Source organism: Ranitomeya imitator, chromosome 3 (genome assembly GCF_032444005.1).
Source record: "Ranitomeya imitator isolate aRanImi1 chromosome 3, aRanImi1.pri, whole genome shotgun sequence".
Lineage (NCBI taxonomy): Eukaryota > Metazoa > Chordata > Amphibia > Anura > Dendrobatidae > Ranitomeya > Ranitomeya imitator.
Window position 1 is genome coordinate 847228656 of NC_091284.1, and position 21579 is coordinate 847250234.

Genomic DNA, 21579 nt, shown 5'->3' on the forward strand with positions numbered 1-21579 from the left:
CATCAGTCTCTTCTTCGTCATCTACGACCTCAACCTTAAAATAAATTAGATCATCATCCTAAAAATATAAGAAAAATGTGAAAGGAGCCACGAATCAGTGACTTATGGTCGTTTGTAGGTGAGATGATAGCAACATCTACCTGATGATTCTCCGAGACATTCTCCTCTGGGTAATTCTGAGAAAACAGAGGAGCCGGACATCTCTCCAGATTTCTCTTACTGGATCCATCTGTGGGAAACAGTGACTGATTTTATATGAATATATGAATTATATTTAAATATATGAAAACACATATATATATATACGGAATGCCCGCTCAATCTGCAATAAGCTTCATGTGATTCATGACCTTTTTTTCTGTCACAATCTTGCCTTCCTTGTCCTCACAGAAACATGGCTGACACCCTCTGACACCGCCTCCCATGCTGCGCTGTGTTACGGAGGCCTCCAATTCACCCACACCCCTCGTCCCAGCAACAGACACGGTGGAGGAGTGGGTCTTCTCCTTTCTTCTAAATGCACCTTTAACCCAATCCCACCTCTACCCTCCCTTATCCTCCCCTCTTTTGAAGTCTACTCTGTCCGCATCTACCCTCCCTTAAACCTCCAAGTGGCCGTCATATACCGACCTCCGGGCCCGGCCACTGCCTTTATTGACCAATTCTCCACCTGGCTTCTTCACTTTCTCTCTGCTGGCATTCCCACCATCATCATGGGTGACTTCAACATCCCCATTGACACCCACCAGTCAGCAGCCTCCAAACTTCTGTCCCTTACTTCATTTTTTGGACTTACTCAGTGGTCCTCCGCAGCCACCCACACAGACGGACGTACACTGGACCTGGTCTTCAGCCATCTCTGCTCTCTAACTTCATGACCTCCCCTCTAATAATAATAATCTTTATTTATATTGCGCCAACATATTCCGCAGCGCTTTACAGTTTACAGCTCTCCCTCTATCTGACCACCATCTGCTCACTTTCTCATCCCTGTCCTCCTCACCGGTCACCCATGTCCAGCAACATGCGCACCCCCGCAGAAACCACGCACACCTAGACTCCCACACTCTCTCTGACTCTATCCTACCACTGGCATCCATATCCTCACTCCACGACACACAGTGCCGCTGCTTTCTACAATGCCACTCTCGCATCAGCTATTGACATGGTCGCCCCTCTCATTCATGGCAGAGTGCGACGTATCAATTACATAGTAACATAGTTATTAAGGTTGAAGGAAGACTATAAGTCCATCTAGTTCAGCCCATAGCCTAACCTAACATGCCCTAACATGTTGATCCAGAGGAAGGCAAAAAAAACCATGTGGCAAAGAGTAAGCTCCACTTTGGGGAAAAAAATTCCTTCCCGACTCCACATACGGCAATCAGACTAGTTCCCTGGATCAACGCCCTATCAAGGAATCTAGTGTATATACCCTGTAACATTATACTTTTCCAGAAAGGTATCCAGTCCCCTCTTAAATTTAAGTAACGAATCACTCATTACAACATCATACGGCAGAGAGTTCCATAGTCTCACTGCTCTTACAGTAAAGAACCTGCGTCTGTTATTATGCCTAAACCTTCTTTCCTCCAGATGTAGAGGATGCCCCCTTGTCCCTGTTTCAGGTCTATGATTAAAAAGATCATCAGAAAGGTCTTTGTACTGTCCCCTCATATATTTATACATTAACATAAGATCACCCCTTAGTCTTCGTTTTTCCAAACTAAATAGCCCCCAGTGTAATAACCTATCTTGGTATTGCAGACCCCCCAGTCCTCTAATAACCTTGGTCGCTCTTCTCTGCACCCGCTCCAGTTCAGCTATGTCTTTCTTATACACCGGAGACCAGAACTGTGCACAGTATTCTAAGTGTGGTCGCACTAGTGACTTGTATAGAGGTAAAATTATGTTCTTCTCATGAGCATCTATGCCTCTTTTACTGCATCCCATTATTTTATTTGCCTTTGTAGCAGCTGCCTGACACTGGCCGCTGAATATGAGTTTGTCATCCACCCATACACCCAGGTCTTTTTCATTGACGGTTTTGCCCAGAGTTTTACAATTAAGCACATAATTATACATCTTATTACTTCTACCCAAGTGCATAACCTTACATTTATCCCCATTAAAGCTCATTTGCCATTTATCAGCCCAAGCTTCTAGTTTACATAAATCATCCTGCAATATAAAATTGTCCTCTTCTGTATTGATTACCCTGCAGAGTTTAGTGTCATCTGCAAATATTGAAATTCTACTCTGAATGCTCCCTACAAGGTCATTAATAAATATGTTAAAAAGAAGAGGGCCCAATACTGACCCCTGTGGTACCCCACTGCTAACCGCTACCCAGTCCGAGTGTGCTCCATTAATAACCACCCTTTGTTTCCTATCCCTGAGCCAGCTCTCAACCCACTTACACATATTTTCCCCTATCCCCATTATTCTCATTTTATGTATCAACCATTTGTGTGGCACCGTATCAAAAGCTTTTGAAAAGTCCATATACACTACATCCACTGGGTTCCCTTGGTCCAGTCCGGAACTTACCTCTTCATAGAAGCTGATCAGATTAGTCTGACATGAACGGTCCCTAGTAAACCCGTGCTGATACTGGGTCATGAGGTTATTCCTCTTCAGATACTCCAGTATATCATCCCTTAGAATGCCCTCCAGGATTTTACCCACAGTAGAGGTTAAGCTTACTGGCCTATAATTTCCGAGTTCAGTTTTTGTCCCCTTTTTGAATATTGGCACCACATTTGCTATACGCCAGTCCTGTGGTACAGTCAATAGACAACCCTGGCACAATAACACCACTAAAAAGCTCCGGCAACTGTCCAGGGTTGCAGAGCGGCATTGGAAGAAAACACATTCGCAAGACGACTTCACTGCATTCAAACAGGCAACACTCGCTTTTAAATCTGCTCTCACCTCTGCTAAACAGGTGACTTCACAACCCTCGTATCTTCCCTATCCTACAACCCCAAACAGTTATTCAAAACCTTTAACTCCCTCCTCCGCCCCCCACTGCCCCCTCCAACCTCCTTCATCTCTGCTGAGGACTTTGCCACACACTTTAAAAATGAGATCGACCAAACAATGCAAGTCTTCATTGTTCAACCACGACAACCCCTTTGTATACCAGACCAATGCCAAAACCCCATATCCTCCCTCTCCAAGATCACTGAAGAGGGGCTAAATTGTCTCCTCTCCAAATCGCACCTCACCACCTGTGCGCTCAACCCCATCCCATCTCCTCCCCAACCTCACCACCACTCTTATCCCATCCCTAACCCACCTCTTCAACCTATCACTAACTTCTGGAACCTTCCCTTCTGCTTTCAAACATGCCACAATCACGCCTACCCTTAAAAAGCCAACCCTCGACCCAACAGCTATGTCCAGCTATCGCACAATATCGCTGCTTCCATTCACTTTCAAAATCCTGGAGCAGCACGTCCATGCTGAACTTTCCTCCCACCTCTCATCTAACTTGCTCTTTGACAATCTACAATCTGATTTCCGCCCCCATCACTCAACCTAGACAGCCCTGACCAAAATCACTAACGACCTACTTACAGCCAAAGCTACTGGACAATACTCTGTACTCCTCCTTCTAGACCTGTCCTCTGCTTTTGACACAGTTGACCACTGCCTCCTACTACAGATCCTCTCCTTTGGCATCAAAGACCTCGCCCTATCCTGGATCTCCTCGTACCTTTCCAACCGCACATTCAGCATCTCCCACTCCCACACTACCTCCTCATCCCACCCTCTCTCTGTTGGAGTCCCCCAAGGCTTTGTTCTAGGACCCCTACTCTTCTCAATCTACACACTTGGCCTGGGACAACTCATAAAGCCCCATGGATTCCAGTACCACCTTTATGCTGATAACACTCAGATCTACCTTTTCTGGCCCAGACATCGCCGCTCTACTGTCCAGAATCCCGGAGTGTCTATCAGCCATCTCCTCCTTCTCCTCTCGCTTCCTCAAACTCAATGTGGACAAATCTGAACTCATCATCTTTCCTCCATCTCATAGATCTTCCTTACCTGACCTATCTATTGCAATTAACAACATCACAATTTCCCCCATACCGGAACTCCGCTGCCTCGGAGTAACCCTTTACTCTGCCCTGTCCTTCAAACCGCACATCCAAGCTCTTTCGACCTCCTGTCGCCTCCAGCTCAAAAATATCTCCAGAATCCGTCCTTTCCTCAACCCTCAATCTAATAAAATGCTTGTGCGCGCCCTCATCATCTCCCGCCTCGACTACTGCAACATCCTCCTCTGTGGCCTCCCTACTAACACCCTTGCACCTCTCCAGTCCATCCTTAACTCTGCTACCCGACTAATTCATCTCTCTCCTCGCTACTCCTCCGCTTCTCCCCTCTGCAAATCTCTTCACTGGCTCCCATTCCCTCAGCGTATCCAGTTCAAATTACTAATACTGACCTACAAAGCCATCCACAACCTGTCTCCTCCATATATCTCTGAACTAATCTCCCGATATCTTCCCTCACGTAATCTCCGGTCCTCCCAAGACCTCCTTCTCTCCTCCACACTTATCCGCTCCTCATCCAACCGCCTCCAAGACTTCTCCAGAATATCCCCCATCCTCTGGAATTCTTTGCCCCAACACATCCGACTATCCACCACATTCGGATCCTTCAGACGCAACCTGAAAACCCATCTCTTCAGGAAAGCCTACAGCCTGCACTGACCCTGCTGCCTCCTCATCACTACCGAAGCTACCGCCTCACCAACACCGGAGCTACCGCCTCACCAACACCGGAGCTACCGCCTCACCAACACCGGAGCTACCGCCTCACCAACACCAGAGCTGCAGCAACCCTCAACCCATTGTCTCCTTCCCCATAATCCTGTAGAACATAAGCCCACAAGGGCAGGGTCCTCGCCCCTCTGTATCAGTCTGTCATGGTTAGTTTGCTTACTGTAAGTGATATCTGTAATTTGTATGTAACCCCTTCTCATGTACAGCACCATGGAATCAATGGTGCTATATAAGTAAATAATAAATAATTATAATAATAATGATAATAATAATGTGCTGCGGAAGACCAGAGAAGATGAAAGTCTGCAGAGACGAAGTGTGAATGAGAAAACTCATTATGGTGTTTGGACACCATGAAAAAGAAAAGAAAGATAACGACTCCAATCAGACACAATGTCATCTATCAGGTACCTGGATGCAAAGTTTATTGTAATGCTGACTAATTCTAAAATTGTTATTTATGTTCGGATCATTAAATGGGTTGTCCAAGTTTGTGATGAATCTACAGTCATTCTATGTGACTGCAGACTTTTGAATTCCTAGTGCGCACTGCACGCTGTCAGGATGCTCTGGTTCTAGCGATTTGTATACATGTAGTCACGTGCTGACAGACGTATGTGGCCGCGCTACTTGAAAACTAATTGAGCGAGCACAGACAAGTCTAGTTGGAATGTGGCCAGAAGTATACAAATCTCATACTTGTGCTCACATGAAAGTTCACTTTTGGCACAGGAAAGGGAGAATCCTAAAAGTGTGCAGTGCAAGCACTGTGAGAATTCAGAAGCCTGGAGTCACAGAGTGATTGCAGACTTTCATCTCAAACCTGGACGAGCCCTTTAATTATAAACTGAAGCCCTGTAGTGTGCTAAGCCTAACAGAGTGTAATATCGTCAGTGTCAGGATTCAGCTCTGCAGTTGTCACATGGACACTTCACAGTCACGCGAGAACGAGCTTCTCTTCCTGCTTCTCTCTGTTTTGCACTGAACATTGAGAGCATTAGAAAGAGCAGCTAGTCAGTACTCAATTTAATGAAGGTGTGGGCTTCGACTAGGTCACTCCTAAACAGACAGCCACCACTCGACTTTTTCTTTAGCAGGATGCTTTGGGTCATTGTCTAGTCGGAAGGAGAACCTCCATCCCAGTCTGAAATCACTGACAAACAGGATTTGCTCAAGAAAATCCCTGTATGTCACAACATCCATCTCTCCCTCGACTCGCACCATTCTCCCTGTCCATTTTCACCATTTCCATGTACAAAGGAGGGCAACAAAATTAATAAAGGGGATGGGAGAACTACAATACCCAGATAGATTAGCGAAATTAGGATTATTTAGTCTAGAAAAAAGACGACTGAGGGGCGATCTAATAACCATGTATAAGTATATAAGGGGACAATACAAATATCTCGCTGAGGATCTGTTTATACCAAGGAAGGTGACGGGCACAAGGGGGCATTCTTTGCGTCTGGAGGAGAGAAGGTTTTTCCACCAACATAGAAGAGGATTCTTTACTGTTCCCCGGCTGTCACCTCTCACCTAACTAAAATATTCAACCTTTCCCTCACTTCCGGTATTTTTCCCTCCTCATTTAAGCATGCCATCATACATCCATTACTTAAAAAACCATCCCTCGACCAAAACTGTGCCGCTAATTATAGACCTGTCTCTAATCTTCCCTTCATCTCTAAACTCCTCGAACGCCTGGTCCACTCCCGTCTTACCCGCTATCTCTCAGATAACTCTCTTCTCGACCCTCTTCAATCTGGTTTCCGCTCTTTACACTCTACTGAAACTGCCCTCACTAAAGTCTCTAATGACCTACTAACAGCTAAATCTAATGGTCACTACTCCATGCTAATTCTCTTGGATCTCTCTGCAGCATTTGATACTGTGGATCATCAGCTCCTCCTCACTATGCTCCGCTCCATCGGCCTCAAGGACACCGTTCTCTCCTGGTTCTCCTCCTATCTCTCTGACCGATCCTTCACTGTATGTTTCGCTGGTTCCTCCTCCTCTCACCTTCCCCTTACTGTTGGGGTTCCTCAAGGATCAGTCCTAGGCCCCCTCCTCTTCTCTTTGTATACTGCCCCTATTGGACAAACAATCAGTAGATTTGGCTTCCAGTACCATCTCTATGCTGACGACACCCAACTATACACTTCTTCTCCTGATCTCACGCCTGCCTTATTAGAAAACACCAGTGATTGTCTTACCGCTGTCTCTAGCATCATGTCCTCCCTCTATCTGAAACTAAACCTGTCAAAAACTGAACTCCTCGTGTTTTCTCCCTCTACTAACCTACCTTTGCCTGACATTGCCATCTCCGTTTGCGGTTCCACCATTACTCCAAAGCAACATGCCCGCTGCCTTGGGGTCATCCTTGATTCTGACCTTTCATTCACCCCCCACATCCGATCACTGGCTCGCTCTTCTTACCTGCATCTCAAAAACATTTCTAGAATTCGCCCTTTTCTTACTTTCGACTCTGCAAAAACTCTTACTGTTTCACTTATTCATTCTCGTCTGGACTATTGTAACTCTCTACTAATCGGCCTCCCTCTTACCAAACTCTCCCCGCTCCAATCTGTCCTGAATGCTGCTGCCAGGATCATATTCCTCACCAACCGTTACACCGATGCCTCTACCTTGTGCCAGTCATTACACTGGTTACCCATCCACTCAAGAATCCAGTACAAAACTACTACCCTCATCCACAAAGCACTCCATGGCTCAGCACCACCCTACATCTCCTCTCTGGTCTCAGTCTACCACCCTACCCGTGCCCTCCGCTCCGCTGATGACCTCAGGTTAGCATCCTCAATAATCAGAACCTCCCACTCCCGTCTCCAAGACTTTACACGTGCTGCGCCGATTCTTTGGAATGCACTACCTAGGATAATACGATTAATCCCCAATCCCCACAGTTTTAAGCGTGCCCTAAAAACTCATTTGTTCAGACTGGCCTACCGCCTCAATGCATTAACCTAACGATCCCTGTGTGGCCTATATTAAAAAAAAAAAAAAAAAATTAATTAACTGGTTCATGCAGCTTTACATGAACACCCAAGCCTTACACTATGGCTGGTCCGAATAACTATAGCAATTGTTACCATCCACCTCTCGTGTCTCCCCTTTTCCTCATAGTTTGTAAGCTTACGAGCAGGGCCCTCACTCCTCTTGGTATCTGTTTTGAACTGTATTTCTGTTATGCTGTAATGTCTATTGTATGTACAAGTCCCCTCTATAATTTGTAAAGCGCTGCGGAATATGTTGGCGCTATATAAATAAAAATTATTATTATTATTATTATACTGTTAGGGCAGTGAGAATCTGGAATTGCTTGCCTGAGGAGGTGGTGATGGCGAACTCAGTCGAGGGGTTCAAGAGAGGCCTGGATGTCTTCCTGGAGCAGAACAATATTGTATCATACAATTATTAGGTTCTGTAGAAGGACGTAGATCTGGGTATTTATTATGATGGAATATAGGCTGAACTGGATGGACAAATGTCTTTTTTCGGCCTTACTAACTATGTTACTATGTTACTATGTTTGCTGAAGAACATCCCGATCGCATGATGCTGCCACCACCATGTTTCACTGGGAGAATGGCATTCTTGGGGTGATGAGCTGTGCTGGTTTGGGACCAGACATAGCATTTACCTTGGGGGCCAAAAAGTTAAATTTAGGTCTCATCTGACCACTGCACCTTCCTCCATACATTTGTGGAGTCTCCCGCGTCTTTTGGCTTAAAAAGAGCCTTACAATTTGTATGTAAGTAAAGGCTTTTTTTCTATCCACTCTTCCAAAAAGGCCACCTCTATGGAGTGTACGACTTATTGTATCGTATGGACAGATGCTTCAGTCTCTGCTTGGAAACTCTGCAGCTCCTTCAGGATTACCTTTGGTCTGTGTGCCGCCTGTCTGATTAATGCCCTCCTTGCCAGGGCTGAGAGTTTTGGTGGGCGTCCTCTATTGGTAGGTTTGTTCGTGTACCATGTTCGGACAGACATGTTACTTCTGAAGGGAATTGCTTGCACCAGAAATTTTTAGGGGCTTCATCGCAAAATGGATGCAGTGGATCAGAATGCAGTGGACCCATGTAGTTAAGATGGCGGCAACACAGGTACAGAAATACCGATGAGACAACCACTCACTGCTGAGGCGGTCTTGTGGGGTCGTCTATTGGGCTACACTGCCACACTCAAAAAAAGAACGACCGAACAATACACAAAGGCCAGTGAACTTCTGAGGGTGGCATACACAGCTTTCCTGGTGGACCACTCTGCTTCAGCAAAAAAAAGAGGTGGTTGGAGGCTAAGGGTATGTGCACACGTTACGGATTTACTGCGGATCCGCAACGTTTTTTCCGTACAGAAACGCTGCAGAACCACAAGTGATTTACAGTACAATGTAAATCAATAGGAAAATAAAAATTATGTGCTAATGGTGCGGAAAATTCCGCACGGAATCCGCAGCGGTTTAAAAAAAGAACCATGTCAATTCATTGTGCGTTTCTGTACCCATTCCATTATAGGAAAACGCAGGGGTAAAAAGGCATGAAATCCGCAGTAAAAATGCACAAATTCCACATAAAAAATGCACAGATTTTAATCTGCGGTTTCTGCCAAGAGATGTAGAATCCACACAGAAAAATTCCACAGGCAAATCCGTGTGCACATAACCCAAGAATAGTCTTGATTCGTGGGCGGACAAAAAGGAACAGTTGTTTCGAACACATCAGGAAGTGGCTCTTCATATATTCGGGAGCAAGGAGGGGAAGATGCTGGCCAATCTGGCTAGGGAACAGAGACAACTGACTTAAATTCCGAGTTTCAACAAAAAGGGTGGGGGCCCGAATTCCGATCCCAGGGAGAGAAATAAGATTGTAGGGGAATTCTACAGAGAGCTTTATGGGGTGACACAAAGCTGGAGGGCGGTGAGGAAGGGTTAAGCAAAGCAAAGATGCCGTGTTTCTCAGACCAGGAGATAGAGTTCCTGAATGGATGAGGTGAAAACAATCAAAGGACTTGGCAATGGTAAGGCCCTGGGCCCCGACGGATTCACTGGAGATTTAAAAGGTTCTAAAAGACGGCCATGTGTAATAAATTGATGGGGGGGAGAGGGAATCTCCCATCATGCCAACACCACATATATAAAGCTGCCACCAAAGGGGGATAAGAATCTGGGGGACCCTTCCAGCTACCGACCAATTTCACTTATCAACCAAGACCTGAAGCGGACTTCTAAAATCATGACAGATAGAACCAGAGCCAGTCTACCTAGAGTAATTACACCACACCAGTCGGGTTTCATAAAAGGCCGATCTGCAGTATCCAATATCAGAAAAGCCAAGTTGATTACGGATGCGGTTAAATACGAGCGGCAGGATAAATCACGGTGCCGAGCTTTAGTCACCTTGGACGCCGAGAAAGCATTCGATAATGTGCATTGGTCACGGCTGGAATTGGTTTTGGACTAGATGGGTTTGAGAGGCAGGATGCGAAGTTACATTCAGATGCTCTACTCGAACCCTCAAGCGAGGGCGTGCACCCCTGGATTTTTATCAGATATATTCCCTTTGAGGAAGGGTACACAGCAGGGGTGCCCGTTGTCACCTCTGCTATTTCATATGGCCATTGAACCCCTGCCGAGAAAACTCAATAGTGGGGATAGTCATGAAGGGATTAAAATAGGGGCCAAAATAATGAGGTCTGTGTTGTTTGCGGATGATATCGTGTTATTTATGCATAATCCGTACAAGGACTTCGCTCAGACACAAACTCATAGAAAGGTTTGGGGAGTTTTCGGGTTTTAGGCTCAACAAGAAAAAATATGAGTTGTTGTTCCTGAAGGGAGGTGATTGGACAATAAAATACAACCAACACTGAGGTATCGAGGGTCCCAATAGCAAGATCTTCGATCAAATATCTGGGTATTTATCTGGGCCGCACGATGGACTTAGTCTATGCCTTGCGACGGACCCGTACCGACGGAAGTGTGAAAGAGGCCTTAGAGGCTGGAGTGGTCTGCCAATGTCGCTGCTGGCGAGAGGCCACTTGATAAAAATGACTCATGTCCTCTATGGAAGGGGTAGCGTTCAGACTTCCTAATGTCAGAGGGTACAATCTTTCTTGTTTAGCTAGGCACATAGCTGATTGGTTGTGCGGGCCTAGCCGGCATTCAGATGTTAGTTCTGCAGGACCTTGCTTCAGTGTTCTATTCCCCCTTATCTTGCTTGAGTCCAGCAATTCGAAACTCGATGGTGTGTAGGGATACAGTAGTGTTCTGGAAGGCGACACGGAAAAAGCTGGAACTACCATGGAAGGTGTCCAAATATCTTAATCCTTAGGCTTACCGGAGTTTCAATCTAGGTAGGGAAAACAGACAGTTTAAAGAGTGGGAAGAGAAGGGTGTTCGGAGAATGAAAGATTTGATGCATGAGAATGAAAGAAGATGGCTGAATGAGGTAGAAAAAAAAAACACAATAAAAAGTACCCATATTTGGTATCGCCGCGTCAGTAACGACCCACTCTATAAAACTGTCCCACTAGTTAACCCCTTCAGTGAACACCGTAAAAAAACGTGGCAAAAAACAATGCTTTATCATCATACCGCCGAACAAAAAGTGCAAAAAAAGTGATAAAAAGGACGGATATAAATAAAAATGGTACCGCTGAAAACGTCATCTTGTCCCGCAAAAAATGAGCCGCCATACAGCTCCATGAGCTGAAAAACTAAAAAAGTTATAGCTCTCCGAATAAAGCAATGCAAAAACAATTATTTTTTCTATAAAAGTTTTATTGTGTAAAAGCGCCAAAACATGAAAAAAGACATAAGTGAGATATCGCTGTAATCGCACTGACCCAAAGAATAAAGCTGCCTTATCAATTTTACCACACATGGAACGGTATAAAAAAAAATTCTGAAAGGGGGCGTGGCATAGCCTTGGACGTGAGGCAGCAGGATTTTGTGCTCTTTCAGACCCCTCATATTAAACTGCTAAAAAGCGTTTTTCTGCAGTGAGAAAGGAACTTTTGCCTCATCTAGCACCTGCACAAACGACTGGCCTTGCGTGGAATCCAGTTTTATCTGGCTAGCGTGCTTTTTCCTTTGCTGCTAAGCAGGACACCTCTCTGGGACAGGGAGTGAGGGAAGAATCGGCCATCTTGCTCTGGACAGCGGGGCTTTGTACCCCTCTGATAAGGAGAACCTGCGGCTTACTGCCTTCAGGGATCGACCTCAGAGTTCCAGGGCTGAACTCCTTAATTTGACTACCGCCAGGAGGCCCCTCAACCCAGGAACCTTCCCACTGCCTGAGTTCCCGCCGGAGCCGCCATCTTGGTGAGGAGGCCGCCTGCCACGTGAGTCATCTCCCTCGCCGACAAAGACAGAGGACCGGTGACTATCCCAGTGCCCGCTAGCCCCCTAGCGTCACTCACCCGCCTTGCCGTGAAGAGTCCTGCGGCACCTGCTGGTGCTGGTCGGCCAGGGGCATCCATCCCATCGAGGGCGGCTTTACCTCCTGCCGGGCGAACTTCCTGGTGCTGCGACGGTCATCCGCGAGAGTCCTCTTCTCCCGACCGCGACGGGTGATACCGGGGCTCGGTGCCGTCTGGAGGGGTAATCTCGGAGCAGCCTCTCTGTCTTCCGGTAAGGTGCTTTACGGCCCCTCTGTGCCGGGCGGCGAATCTGGCCTCAGTGCACCTTTGGAGGGACCCCGGAACTCCAGTAGCTCTTTCATCGTGATCCGGCGCCATCTTAGCTGGGCTCCTGTGGCGGTGGGGCTGTGTGTGTCACGCTGGGCTGGAGAAGTGGAGCCGGCATTCTCCCCCCCTGCATACTGTGCCTAGCGTTACTGCCTGCTGCCCCATACCCTTTGTCAGCAACACCGGAGCCGCGACGGTCTGTGTGGACAACCCTTGGCAGCAACTACCTCCAATAAATAAGCTATATATTTGGTGGATATCTGAGACTTTCCACAGGCCTTGCTATACTTTCCTATATTTGTGCCATTAACAACAATCTGCCTATACACTTAAAGTGGAAATTTTTAATCCTTTTACAATTACCGTATTTGGCATTTTATATACTCTGCCAGCACAGTTTCGGTTTCTATCTCATTTTCTGCTCCTCCAGTGACATCCAGTAGCCATGCTAGGTACTGCGTTCAAATTCTAGACATAATGCCCTATTAAACAAGTTTCTCATATGTCCAAGTTGTGAACACAGCCTACATGTTATCAGAACTCTCATAATGGTTAAATCACCAAAAGAACGTGAAAAACTAGCTAATAAAGCAGCAGCAGACGAACAGAAAAAAAAACACACATGGAGACTTAGATAAATATCTAAAGAAAAAAAATCGGAAACCTCCCAAACTTCTGCAAGAAGGTCACTTAAAAAAATCAACTTCTTTCGAGAACTTGGACGATTCTGATTCTAGTGATGACGACTTCGACAGTGACTATGATGGAAGACGCAGCTCCCATCTCTAGAGCTTTCATGAAAAAACTGTTGGCCTAAAATATGAAACCCATCCTGGAGGAGCTGTCCGGCATGCGTTCAGATCTCCAACATCTGGGTCAAAGGGTTGAGGCCTTAGAGTCTGCAAATTCTGAACAAGTGGACGCTCTTAAAAGTCTTAACGAGCAAGTCCTCAAACAACAACAGCTTAATGTAGCTCTATTAGCAGCAGAAGACCAGGAAAACAGGAGCAGACGAAAGAATATCCGTGTAAGAGGCATTCCTGAATCTTTCGCACATGAAACTTTGGGAAAAGTATCCAGAGAAATTTTTGCCAGCAGTCTCAGTCAGGACAGAGCCGCCACTATCACTATTGAACGAGTACATCGTGCTCCGAGACCTAAACCAAAGCAGGACGAACCACCAAGGGATGTTATCTGTGGCCTCCTTAGCCATGTGGACACTGCGTCCATCCTAACAAACGCTAGAGAACAGGACAAAATCCTGTATGAGAACTCAACTGCAACTCTTTCAGGACCTGGCTCCATCAACTCTAGCTAAGAGAAGGATTCTCAGACTACTCCTTTGAGCTTTAAGAGCCAAAAATCTTAACTACAAATGGCTGTACCCCCTCGGCCTTGCAATAAACACAGGAGGCAGACAAATCTCGATACGCTCCCCGGAGGATCTACCCAAAGCTTGGGACTCATTAGGCATTTCACCAATTGACCTGCCTTCATGGATGCCGATCGACTCCAACTGGAAACTCCCTCCTCTTACTAGATCGCAATGGTCCATGAAGAAGAAACATACGTCTCCTAAAAGCAAGAAGCAGGACCCCAAGAAACACCCACCTTGAAATGCAGAGAAACATCGAGTCTGCATTAACTTCATCTATTCTGCTGTATAGACTTTGCATTATTAAAGTCCTGGAATTTCTTTTTGATGTTCCTTCTTTTATTTTAGCTTTTCTACTACTTCATGTCGTCTGCGATATTTATTTTTCTTCCCTCATTCTCTAACCTAGTTCACAACTTGGACTACCTCGCCTACGTTTGGTTTCTTGTACCCCCCCCTATGGTAGGTGAGTCAATGTTCGTAAAAAGTTTATTGTTCATGATGTTCTCCTTATTTTTCAGGTTTTCAGATTAGACAGAATTCCTTATGAGATTCACTAACCATGAGTAGTCAGGTGAGCCCGAGCTCTGTCACAGTGGCGTCGTTTAATATCAAAGGACTGAACTCCCCTGCTAAACGCAACCAAATCCTTATATCTCTTAAAGGGAACCTGTCACCCCGAAATTCGCGGGTGAGGTAAGCCCACCGGCATTAGGGGCTTATCTACAGCATTCTGTAATGCCGTAGATAAACCCCCGATGTTACCTGAAAGAGGAGAAAAAGACGTTATATTATACTCACCCGGCGGCGGTCCCGCTGCTGGTCCGGTCGGATGGGTGTCTGTTATGACCTGGTGGTCAGGACAATAATGGACCTGATGGTTAAGAGCACACAGAATGACCTGATAGTTACTGATAATAAAGGACGAGCTCTGGGACGTGGGAACTCTGCTGACCGCAATCCCTAATCCTATCACACACACTAGAAATAGCCGTGGATTGCTCCTAACGCTCCATATGCAACTCGACACAGCCTAAGAAACTAGCTAGCCCTGAAGATAGAAAAATAAAGCCTACTTTGTCTCAGAGAAATTCCCCAAAGGAAAAGGCAGCCCCCCACATATAATGACTGTTAGTAAAGATGAAAATACAAACACAGAGATGAAATAGATTTAGCAAAGTGAGGCCCAACTTACTGAACAGACCGAGGATAGGAAAGGTAGCTTTGCGGTCAGCACAAAAACCTACAAAAAGACCACGCAGAGGGCGCAAAAGACCCTCCGCACCGACTCACGGTGCGGAGGCGTTCCCTCTGCGTCCCAGAGCTTCCAGCAAGCAAGACACAAACAAAATAGCAAGCTGGACAGAAAAATAGCAAACCAGAGAAAAACAAGCGGGCACTTAGCTACTGCTGGGAAGACAGGTCACAAGAACGATCCAGGAGAGAACAAGACCAATACTGGAACATTGACAGGTGGCATGGAGCAAAGATCTAAGTGGAGTTAAATAGAGCAGCCAGCTAACGAATTAACCTCGTCACCTGAGGAAGGAAACTCAGAAACACCCACAGCCACCAGAGAAAGTCCATGGATAGAACCAGCCGAAGTACCATTCATGATCACAGGAGGGAGCCCGACAACAGAATTCACAACAGGTGTCTCTGGTCCGCTGCGGCGCCTCCCATCTTCATTCCAAGACGTCCTCTTCTGATCTTCAGCCACGGCTCCGGCGCAGGCGTACTTTGTCTGCCCTGTTGAGGGCAGAGCAAAGTACTGCAGTGCGCAGGCGCCGGAAAGGTCAGAGAGGCCCGGCGCCTGCGCACTGCAGTACTATCCTCTGCCCTCAACAGGGCAGACAAAGTACGCCTGCGCCGGAGCCGTGGCTGAAGATCAGAAGAGGACGTCTTGGAATGAAGATGGGAGGCGCCGCAGCGGACCGGAGACACCCATCCGACCTGACCAGCAGCGGGACCGCCCCTGGGTGAGTATAATATAACGTCTTTTTCTCCTCTTTCAGGTAACATTGGGGGCTTATCTACAGCATTACAGAATGCATTACAGAATGCTGTAGATAAGCCCCTAATGCCGGTGGGCTTACCTCACCCGCGATTTTCGGGGTGACAGGTTCCCTTTAAAAAACAGAATGCACAAATTCTTTTCCTACAGGAAACCCACTTCAAAATAGGCAGAGTCCCTAATACATCCTTTTCTTCTTATCCTGTCTGGTTTAACAGTTGTAGTTCCTCTTCCTCTAAAGGGGTTAGCGTGGCAATAAAGAAGGGTCTCCCATTTGCCCTAAAAGACAGTTTAAGTGACCACAAAGGCCAATATATATTCATTAAGGGAATTCTAGCTAATACAATGGTCACCTTTGCCAATCTATATGCCCCCAACACTCAGCAAGTGCAATGGATTATAAAAAACACTATACATGCTGCAACTATTTAAGGAAGGGCTACTGATCGTGGGTGGTGATTTCAACCTTACCCTCCAACCCGAAATAGACGCTACAAGTGGTTCCTCTCCCATTTCTCAGGCCTTAAGACGGAGACTTTTATATAAATTAGAAACACCCCAACTTATAGATCCCTGGCGTCTGCTCCACCCCACTACGAAAGATTTTACGTTTTTCTCACCTCCCAACTCCTCATACCACCGAATTGACCTTCTCTTAGTCCAAGCACATGCTCTGCAGTTAATTAAATCTGCTAAAATATCGTAGTTACTCACCGATAACGGCATTTCTCTGACCCCATGACGGCACCACGGAGAGAGGGATCCGCCCTCAGGGACAGGAAACCCACAGGTCAAAAAGGCGGGACCTCTCCTCCACCTCAGTTGGTTTACAGAGCCTTAACAGGACTTCAGCTGTAACTTAAATGGTTATTAAACAAAAAAATAATTAAATCTATCTTTTTTTTTTGAGACACCGCATGACTAAGTATCAATGGTTGATTACTAGTGAGCACACCCACACGTGAAAGGGAGGGAATGTACGGGTGTCGTTATGGGATCAGAGAAATACCGTTATCGGTGAGTAACTATGATATTCTCTTACCCCCATGACGGCACCACTGAGAGAGTTTCATTGAATGTGTATTAGGGTGGGATTACTGCCTCTAGGACCCTTCTACCAAAGGTTAAGGTACTTTCACACAACGATTTCGTTAACGATATCGTTGCAACGTCACGCTTTTTATGACGAAGCAACGATCCCGCTAACGTTATCTTTATGTGTGACAGCGACCAACGATCAGGCCCCTGCTGGGAGATTGTTGGTCGTGGGGAATGATCAGGACCTTTTTTTTGGTCGCTGATCACCCCGCTGTCATCGCTAGATCGGCGTGTGTGACGCTGATCTAGCGATGTGTTCACCTGTAACCTGACGTCACCGCTCTGCTTTACGGCCGGCGCTTACACAGTGCAGGGAAGCTGACGGCGGGGGACGTGACAGACATCGGAATGTGAGTATGCAGTGTTTTTTTTATTTACTTTTACAATGGTAACCAGGGTAAATATCGGGTTACTAAGCGCGGCCCTGCACTTAGTAACCCGATATTTACCCTGGTTACCCGGGGACTTCGGCATCGTTGAAGACAGTTTCAGCGATGCCGAAGTCGTTCCCCTGATCGTTGGTCACTGGAGAGATCGGTCTGTGTGACAGCGACCACACAACGACTTACCAACGATCACGGCCAGGTCGTATCGCTGCTCGTGATCGTTGGTAAATCGTTTAGTGTAACGGTACCTTTAGGTCTGAAGAGCAAGATAGGTCCAGTTGGTAGTGTTTGAAAAATGTAGAGGGAGAAGACCAAGTGGCTGCTCTACATATCTGGTCAATCGATGCTCCAGCTCGCTCTGCCCAAGAGGCAGATCTAGTTGAATGAGCTTTGATCCCGTCTGGAACGGTTTCATTGGATGAGGCGTATGCTAAAGTGATGGCCTCCCTTACCCATCTCGCCAGTGTTGCTTTTGATGCTTTGTGTCCTTTATTTGGACCCTGAAAACAAACAAACAGAGACCTGCCTTTCCTACACTCCCTTGTGGCTGTTATATATTGGGTCAGGCATCTCTTAAGATCTAATGTGTGTAGAGATTTTTCTTTTTCATTTTTGGGATTTGGGCAAAATGATGGTAAGGATATTTGCTGAGATCTATTAAACCGTGATGCTACCTTAGGCAAGTAAGACGGGTCAGTCCTAAGGACTACTCTGTCCTCTAGTATCTGAGTTAGAGGCGGGTAAGCTGAAAGAGCCTGCAAGTCACCAATTCTGGGGGCTGAGGTTAATGCTACCAGGAGAGAGGTTTTCAAGGAGATTATCTTCAGCCTTCCTCCCACCTGGGGCTCACCTTCATTGGGATTGTTTCTTATTGTCCGGTTTGTTAAACATGAAACTCTGTTTTTAAATCTTTTATCCTCCCATCCTTCTTTTTGGTTTTTTGGGGGGCATTTACGCATGAATTTCCTACCTCGAAAGGGCCTTTGTAAGATTGGTTAAGAAGCCCTGGGAAGGCTTTCTTTTTGTCTACGGCCTTTTCGAGGATGTCATCTAGGGTAGGCCCAAACAAAAATTCTCCCTCACATGGTATGGAGCATAACTTTGCTTTAGTTTGTAGGTCTCCTGGCCAGCACTTGAGCCATAATGCTCTTCAAGCTGCATTCGAAAATGAAGCTGACCTTGCCGTCAGTCTCACAGAGTCTATAGAAGCGTCCGCCAAATATGCAGCAGCACCCCTCATTACTGGCACGGAATCCAATATTGATTCCCGTGAGGTTTTATTCCTCAATTGAGACTCTAGGTGGTCCAACCACACCATCAATGCTCTTGCTGTGCATGTAGTGGCTATTCCTGGTTTTAAACCCCCGCTAGCCGCTGCCCAGGAGCCTTTTAAGAAAACCTCGGCCTTCTTGTCCATAGGGTCCTTAAGGGTCCCCATATCTTCAAAGGGTAACGCAAATTTTTTAGAGGCCCTCGCAATAGCGACATCTATTTTTGGCGCTTTTCCCCAAGAGGCACATGCAGGGTCGTCGAACGGATATTTTCTCTTTGCAGCTAGGAGGACTTTTTTGTCTGGCCTCTTCCACTCCTTTTTTATTAGGGTCTGTATTTTTTCGCTCAACGGGAATGCCCGGCGTTTCCTCTGCTCTAAGCCACTGAACATAAGGTCTTCTGCCGTTTTTTTAGACCGAGTGTCTGCTAGTCCCATAGTTGTTCTACCCGCTTTTATTAGTGCAACTGTTTCTTCTATAGGAAAACAATTACGACCACTCTCTGACGATGCCGAGGATGATGAAGATGACAGGGAACTATCAGAACTATATTGGATACTGTGTTCCTCACTAGAACTGGAATGCATAGTAACATAGTAACATAGTAACATAGTTAGTAAGGCCGAAAAAAGACATTTGTCCATCCAGTTCAGCCTATATTCCATCATAATAAATCCCCAGATCTACGTCCTTCTACAGAACCTAATAATTGTATGATACAATATTGTTCTGCTCCAGGAAGACATCCAGGCCTCTCTTGAACCCCTCGACTGAGTTCGCCATCACCACCTCCTCAGGCAAGCAATTCCAGATTCTCACTGCCCTAACAGTAAAGAATCCTCTTCTATGTTGGTGGCAAAACCTTCTCTCCTCCAGACGCAAAGAATGCCCCCTTGTGCCCGTCACCTTCCTTGGTATAAACAGATCCTCAGCGAGATATTTGTATTGTCCCCTTATATACTTATACATGGTTATTAGATCGCCCCTCAGTCGTCTTTTTTCTAGACTAAATAATCCTAATTTCGCTAATCTATCTGGGTATTGTAGTTCTCCCATCCCCTTTATTAATTTTGTTGCCCTCCTTTGTACTCTCTCTAGTTCCATTATATCCTTCCTGAGCACCGGTGCCCAAAACTGGACACAGTACTCCATGTGCGGTCTAACTAGGGATTTGTACAGAGGCAGTATAATGCTCTCATCATGTGTATCCAGACCTCTTTTAATGCACCCCATGATCCTGTTTGCCTTGGCAGCTGCTGCCTGGCACTGGCTGCTCCAGGTAAGTTTATCATTAACTAGGATCCCCAAGTCCTTCTCCCTGTCAGATTTACCCAGTGGTTTCCCATTCAGTGTGTAATGGTGATATTGATTCCCTCTTCCCATGTGTATAACCTTACATTTATCATTGTTAAACCTCATCTGCCACCTTTCAGCCCAAGTTTCCAACTTATCCAGATCCATCTGTAGCAGAATACTATCTTCTCTTGTATTAACTGCTTTACATAGTTTTGTATCATCTGCAAATATCGATATTTTACTGTGTAAACCTTCTACCAGATCATTAATGAATATGTTGAAGAGAACAGGTCCCAATACTGACCCCTGCGGTACCCCACTGGTCACAGCGACCCAGTTAGAGACTATACCATTTATAACCACCCTCTGCTTTCTATCACTAAGCCAGTTACTAACCCATTTACACACATTTTTCCCCAGACCAAGCATTCTCATTTTGTGTACCAACCTCTTGTGCGGCACGGTATCAAACGCTTTGGAAAAATCGAGATATACCACGTCCAATGACTCACCGGGGATTTACATCTCGATTTGTGTTTCCTCTTAAGGCTTTTTACGTTTTTCAATGCATCTTCCACCTGAGATTTTATCAGTTCTTTAAGGTCGGATGCGAATCTTGGGGATTCTTCACTTAAAGTTTTCTCAATGCAAATCGCACAGAGTTTTTTGACCCATGTAGCGGGTAAATCTGCAGAGCAGATTGCACACACTGTGTTTAGTTTTTCCCGTACATTTCTTTCCCTAAGGGATACAACAAAACCCTATACAGAATATGTACATTCACGGAGGTCACTTACCCTCCTGATATGAGGGAGGTACCGGTTCAGGTCTTGGAGATGCGTCCTCGATTTGAACCGTTGCTTTTCTTCTGGATCCACTGGAGCCTCTGCTGCGTTGTGATCCAGAGCTGTGGTGCTGAGTAGGCTGCTGTTGTTGTTGCCGTTGCGGGTTATTCTGCAGGCATTTCTTCGGTGGGGATTGCAGAACTTCTTCTGCGGGTTGCTATGTTCCACTCATGGTGAATAGCTGAGCAGCGGTTCCAGGCTGCTCAGCTGCTTAAATTCCCCGCCTGCAGCGCCATTAACTTCCGGTTTTCGGGGCGCCCCTGCGCTGACCCGGAAGTGACCCGCCGCGCCTGCGCACTAAACTGCGGCCAGTCTCGTGTGCACGTCCATGCTGGCAGCTGGCACCTGGGAGCATCGGAAGGGCCGCCGCTGCATCCCATATCGGCGGTTCCTGTCGGTGGCCGCCGCCACCATCCCCCAGGGCCTCAGACCGGCGGTAATTCCCCCAGGTAGCCACCGCTACCTATTACCGGTCATTATGAGAAAAGGGAAGAGGCAGACCGGATTCCTCTTCACTGCCTCTTCCCTGCACCTACTCAGGGCCCGCCGACCCCGGATTGTGCCCTCAGGGATAGAAATCCACCTTGACCGCGGCAGGGCCCCCAGCTGCTTGGATTCGGTCAGATGGTCCCCGGTATCCCGCGATGCAGGTATGTTCACCTGTAGGTTCCCCGTCAAGGACAGGAAACCGAACTGAGGTGGAGGAGAGGTCCCGCCTTTTTAACCTGTGGGTTTCCTGTCCCTGAGGGCGGATCCCTCTCTCCGTGGTGCCGTCATGGGGGTAAGAG

At 46.5% G+C, this 21579-nt stretch overlaps 1 long non-coding RNA gene across 1 annotated transcript; it reads right to left on the reverse strand.

Moving 5' to 3' along the window:
- Window positions 1–30: 30 nt before the first annotated feature.
- Window positions 31–21010, reverse strand: LOC138671457 (uncharacterized). Its single transcript, XR_011319464.1, has 3 exons — window positions 20744–21010; window positions 141–229; window positions 31–58 (listed from the first exon to the last, which is right to left on the reverse strand). It is a non-coding gene; the product is annotated as an uncharacterized lncRNA (long non-coding RNA).
- Window positions 21011–21579: the final 569 nt, after the last annotated feature.